The sequence below is a fragment of the Varanus komodoensis genome, unplaced genomic scaffold (genome assembly GCF_004798865.1).
Source record: "Varanus komodoensis strain SLA01 unplaced genomic scaffold, ASM479886v1 scaffold355, whole genome shotgun sequence".
Taxonomy (NCBI): domain Eukaryota; kingdom Metazoa; phylum Chordata; class Lepidosauria; order Squamata; family Varanidae; genus Varanus; species Varanus komodoensis.
Window position 1 is genome coordinate 1 of NW_025335864.1, and position 6,614 is coordinate 6,614.

Below are 6,614 nucleotides of genomic sequence, written 5' to 3' on the forward strand. Positions count from 1 at the left end.
GGGGGGGGCCTGGGGCCGGCCCCCCGAGGGTGGGGGGCCCCCCCACGGCCGGTGGGGGGCAGGGGGGGCGGCCAGTGCCCCATATCTCGGTGCAGCAGGGCGAGCCGGGCGGGGGGGCCGGGGGCCGGGGGCCAGTCCGTGGGGAGGCGGTGGAGGAAGATGGGAGCGAGAATCTCGGGGGGCCCTGGGGGGGCCGGCCCCCCACCAGGGTGGGAAGCGGGGGGCCGGCCCCCCTGGGGAGCCACCAGCCCCCCGGCGGCCAGCCGGGGGCCCCCCGGACAACAAGGAGCTGAAGGTCCCTGCTGCCCCCCCACATCTCTGCCCCCTGATGGTCTCTCCTGCCCCACGGGGGGGCAAGGAGCCAGAGCTGCTCCACAGGGGGGCGCGGGGGCCCCCTTTCCACGCCTCCCGGCCCCCCAACTCCCCGCCTCCCTCGCTGTGGCCGCCGGGAGCGCTGGCGGGGGCCAGCCGGGGATTGTGGGAGGCGGAGTCCTGCCCCAGAAGCGCCCGGAGTTCCCGGGGATGATGGGAGGCCACTCGGGGACACCGCCCGAGGGGGGAAGCTTTTGGGGTTCGGGGAGCACCGCCCCCCCAAAGCGGCCGCTCGATGTCGTTCCACTTCCAGGAAGAGCACGTGGAAAAAGAGATACTCAGTGGGCGGAAGGAGTCCCCCAAGGTCATCTAGTCTGACCCCGGCTCCGCTCAGGGGAACATGGGAACAGAGAAACGCAGAAAGGGCCTCTGGGTCATCTAGTCTGACCCCGGGTCCGCTCAGGGGAACATGGGACCAGAGGGAGGCAGAAGGGGCCTCCGGGCTATCTAGTCTGACCCCGGCTCTACTCAGGGGAACATGGGACCAGAGGGAGGCGGAAGGGGCCTCTGGGGCATCTAGCCTGACCCCGGCTCTGCTCAGGGGAACATGGGAACAGAGCGAGGCGGAAGGGTCTTCTGGGTCATCTAGTCTGACCCTGGCTTTGCTCAGAGGAACATGGGACTAGAGCGAGGCAGGAGGGGTCTCCGGGCCATCTGGTCTGACCCCGGCTCTGCTCAGGGGAACATGGGACCAGAGCGAGGTGGAAGGGGCCTCTGGGTCATCTAGTCTGACCCCGGCTCTGCTCAGGGGAACATGGAACCAGAGAGAGGCAGAAGGGGCTTCTGGGTCATCTAGTCTGACCCTGGCTCTGCTCAGGGGAACATGGGAACAGAGAGAGGCAGAAGGGGTCTCTGGGTCATCTAGTCTGACCCCGGCTCTGCTCATGACATTCCTACCTTCTACATGTCCGGCCTCTCCTTGAACCCCCCCACCTATGGGGCTCCCCCTCCCCGTGAAAGCCCACTCTAGACCGTGGGGGTCCGGAACTGGGGTCCCCGAGCTCGGCTCCACTGCAGGGCATCCCACCCACCCCCCCTGCTGGGGAACATAGGTCTCGGCCCACTTCTGGACCCCTTCTCCAGCCCCGTGCCCCCTAACCTGCTTTCGCCCCCAACCGACACCCCAAGCTTGAGATCTCGCCCCCGTTCAGTGCCCATCATCCCCGCATCCATAACCCGCCCTGTCCAGATCCATCGTCCACATGCAGAGCTCCGGCTCTCCTTTTAAGTATTTTTCGGGTGGGGGACCCTTCCCATGAGGCATGGCGCCCACACGGCAAGCCCCCAACGCACTGGACCCCCCCCAGGGGGCATCCCGGGGCAGCAGGAGGCTTCTGGCCATGTGCAGAGTGCCCGCACGGCCGGCGTGGCCAAGCCAAAATCCCCCCGGGGGCCAACGACTCCCCCCCCCACCGGGGATCCACGGGGAACATGGGAACCCGCCGGCGTATGCCCCAGCCTTCGCAAGGCTTCTGCCACACCCCCATCGTCCACGGCCTCCCCCTACGCCTTCCACACCCATCGTCCACCTCTCGGGGGTGGGCCTGCTTTGTCTCCTTGGACGCTCGGAGCCGATCCGGGATGGACGGGGGTCCCCCCACGCGGCCATGGAACCGGCCCGCCAGGCGGGCTGCCCGGCCCGATCCTCAGCCACCCGGTTCAGAGCACATGGGTCCTTGGAAGGAGACGTCGGCGTTCCCGGAGAAGAAAAGGGGGGATCCTGGACCCCAGAAGAGGCTCGGGAAGCTCCGGGAAGCGCGGCGGAGGAAGGGAAATAAAGAGCTGCTTGTGGATACGCCAGGAGCCCTCGGTGGAAGTGTGTTCGGGGAGGGGAGGGGTGAGGAACGGAGGACGCGGGCGAGGGGGAAGGGGCCCCCCCCCCCCAAGGCCATCTAGTCTGACCCCGGCTCTGCTCAGGGAGACAGAGAAGCAGAGCGAGGCAGATGGGATCTCGGGGTCATCTAGTCTGACCCCGGCTCTGCTCAGGGAGACAGAGAAGCAGAGCGAGGCAGATGGGATCTCGGGGTCATCTAGTCTGACCCCGGCTCTGCTCAGGGGAACATGGGAACGGAATGAGGTGGAAGGGGCCTCTGGGTCATCTAGCCTGACCCCGGCTCTGCTCAGGGGAACATGGGAACAGAGGGAGGCGGAAGGGGTTTCTGGGTCATCTAGTCTGACCCCGGCTCTGCTCAGGGGAACATGGGAACAGAGGGAGGTGGAAGGGCCACTGGGACATCTAGCCTGACCCCGGCTTTGCTCAGGGGAACATGGGAACCGAGCAAGGAGCATCAGACCACAGGGCCGTCTAGTGTGACCCCAGCTCTGCTTAGGGGAACATAGAAGCAGAGCCTGACAGATGGGATCTCAGGGTCATCTAATCTGACCCTGGCTCTGCTCAGAGGCACATAGAAAGAGAGCGAGAGAGAAGGGGCCTCCGGGCATCTAGTCTGAACCCAACTCTGCTCAGCGGAACATGGGAACCGAGTGAGGCGGAAGGGACCTCTGGGTGATCTAGTCTGACCCCGGCTCTGCTCAAGGAGAAATAGAAGCAGAGCAAGGCAGATGGGATCTCGGGGTCATCTAGTCTGACCCCAGCTCTGCTCAGAGGAACATGGGAACAGAGGGAGGCGGATGGGGGCTTCTGGGCCATCTAGTCTGACCCCGGCTCTGCTCAGAGAAACAGGCTAATGCACATGGGAGCCCCACACTAATTCCGCAGCAGGGACACATGAACCCCGATTTGAAGATCGGGACCACAGACACCCCCTCCAGCCCTCAGCCACCGCACCCATCCTCCACGAGGTCTCAGCAATGCGCTGATGGGTGTGCGAGTCCCCAGCCACCTCCCCATCAGGGGCACAACCACCAAGTTGGAAAGATCGGGACTACCGATACCCCCCTCCAGCCCTCGGCCACCTCACCCATGTTCCACGAGGCCTCCCAAACGGGGCTGATGGGTGTGGGAGTCCCCCCACCAGCTCCCAGATCTCCAAAGGGAAGGGGGTCTCCCGATCCCCGATCAGAGCTGGGGAAGCCCCTCTCTCGTGCCTGCTGGGGAGCATGGGCCCGGGCTGGGGCAGATGGGTGTGGAGTCCAGGCCCAAACTCCCGATGAGCCTCGTTTTGGGTTTCGGAGCGGCGCGATACTCGCCAGGTCGGGTGTGGGCGGGGCTTCCTGCCGCATCCGGGCTTTCCTTCGCTACCCGGAAGTCCCTCCCCCTCCTTCCTGCCTGCCGCTGTTTTTCGCCTCGCTTCGCCCATAGAGTTAGAAGAAACTTCAGAGCTGCCGAGCGCACGTCACTTCCGGTTCTCCCTCGCAGACGCTGCCTTCCCCCTTCCGCCCCCCCCCCCTGCGTGGAAAGCGCCTGCTTGGAAGATCCCACCCGGTCGCCGTTGGATCTCCCGTGCGATTTAAACTGGACTGATCCCCGTTTTTTTTCTGTCCCCCGGGCCGGTCGCGGTGGCAACGCGGGCCGCTGGGAGAGGGAGGCGAAGGGGCGCAGCACGAAAGTGTTTGCGAGGGGGCGGGATGAGGAACACGGCAGCCCCCGCGTCGGGTTTGACGTCGGGTGAGGCACGAAATGGGGGCTCGGGATCACACGGGATGGGGATCTCACCCCGGGGCTCAGGATCAGACTGAGGCTGCAGCTGGGGGTCCCAGTAGGGATGGCCATCCCAGTCGGACGGGGGATGGGGATCTGCCTGGGGCTGGTGATCCCACGGGCTGGGTATCACAGTCGGACGGGGGATCGGGATCTGCCTGGGGCTGGGGATCACAGTCGGACGGGGGATCGGGATCTGCCTGGGGCTGGGGATCACAGTCGGACAGGGGATCGGGAGCTGCCTGGGACTGGGGATCCCACGGGCTGGGCATCACAGTCGGACAGGGGATCGGGCTCTGCCTGGGGCTGGGGATCACACCTAGACTAAGGCTTGGGATCACACTCTGGCCGGGGATCGAGGTTACACTGGGGCTGGGATCACACTGGGACTGGGGATTGGGATCCCACGGGGACAGGGGACCGGGATCCCACTGGGACTGGGGATTGGGATCACACTGGGGCTGGGATCCCACTGGGGCTGGGATCACACTGGGACTGGGGATCACACTGCGGCCAGGGATCACTTTGGGGCCGGGGATCTGGATCGCCCCGGGGCTGGGCGAGCAGGGACAGAGCCCCGCTCACCCGGGATCGCGGGCCTCTCGTGAACACGGGATCAAGACGCGGGTTTCCCTTCGGTCCGAGCCTCAGCCCGACCTCCCCGGGCCTCAAAATCGCCCCAGTACCCCGGAATTCAAACACCGCGCATGAAAAACACGCCAGCGGTCCGCCGAACCGCTGCAACGATCCCGGAAGTAAAGCTCCCTGACAAAAGAACCCTTGCACTTTGGCCTCACCTCGGTCGTGCAGCCAATCGCCACTCCCCGCCCCGACCCCGGAAGCGGCCTTCGGCCCTTTCCGCCGCCGCTCAGCTCTTCGGCGCTGCTCGGCCGGCCAATCAGCTCCCTCGGCAAAGCGTGGGCGGGGCGGCGCCGTTCGGCCGGCCAATCGGCTCTCTCGGCCACCGGCGTGGGCGGGGCGGCGCCGCTCGGCCGACCAATCGGCTCGCTCGGCTGCTCCGGCGCCGGCCGCCCTTCGGCTCTTTCCGCCGCTCCCGGGGCTGCGGCGGCGCTGGGTGAGGAAGAGGAGGGCGCCCTTCATCGCGTGGGAGGGAGGTGGGGGATCAGGAGGTGGGGGCAAAGGGGGCGACCCCCCCCCAAGGGACCCTCTTACGAGCCCGTTGAGTGGCGGGCGGGGGCGTGGCTTGGCCCGCGGGCGCCACTCCGCCGAGGGCCCCGATCCCGGGCGGAGCGGCGCACGTGCCGGATCCCGGGAAATCTGCTGGATCCCCGCGGGGATTTCGGCAGCATCGCGAGGTCAGCTCGCCGCCGATCTCCCTCCCGCCCCTCGAACCCGCCGCCTTCCCGCCCCCCCCCCCCCCCCCCCCCCCCCCCCCGAGCGCTCAAGTTCCTAGTCCTCAATGAGGATATGCCTCTCCCGGGATCTGGAGGCAGGTGCCAGACCGCAGAGGAGCCTGGAGGAGAACAGCCTTCCTCTTGCCTGGTCATCCTCCGCCGCCGACGGGGCCTGGCAGCTGGGGGTTTGGAGCACCGACTCCCAGCATCCACTGCTGGGCTGGCCTATAGGAAGTTGGAAAGCCGCCGTATTTAAATTTCTTACTGTATTATATAATATACTGCAATATGTATGATATGTAAGGCAATATGAAAATATAGTATATATACATGTTGTGTGTTTGTGTATTATAATATACATCAGTATAGTCTAATATGTATTATATTATTATTGTATTGTTGGAAAGCCGCCATATTTAACTGTATTAATGTATTGTATTCTAATATATAGTATGTGTTATATTACTATATTATATAAATATCCATTATAAATATTGCATCATATTTCTCAATATATAATATAAATATACATTACGAATATTGCATTATATTTCTAAATATATAAATATATATTATAAATATTGCTTTATATTTCTCAATATATTATACTATATAAATATCCATTATAAATATTGCATCATATTTCTCAATATATAATATAAATATACATTACGAATATTGCATTATATTTCTAAATATATAAATATATATTATAAATATTGCTTTATATTTCTCAATATATTATACTATATAATTATACATTATAAATATTGCATCATATTTCTCATTATATTATATACATATTGCATCATATTTCTAAATATAATAAAGATTGCATTCTATTTCTCAATATATTACATTATATCAATAGGTATTATAAATATTGCATTATAATAAATTTATTGTATAGTATAAATAGCATTATATTTCTACACACACGCATATAATGTGCATAAATATATTCACATAAATTCCATAAATATATTGCCAAGCCGTCCTGCCAAACTTTTCCATAAATCCAAGAGCAACCGAGGAAACCGGTTGCAGCTCGAAGGGAAAAGCGGACGAAAAAGGGTCAGAATTTCGTAGGGGAATTAGCAGGAAAACACAGAAAAATTCCCCTTGCTGGCGGGACGGAAAATCCCCCCGAAAAAGGGAAGTGCCGAGAAGAGGAAGAGGAAGAGGAGGCATTGCAAATATAGACACTGCCGAGTGCAAAGAGACGGCGATGCAAATTGCAGAGAGACGGCAATGCAAAAAGTCGGCATTGCAAAGAGAGACTTTGC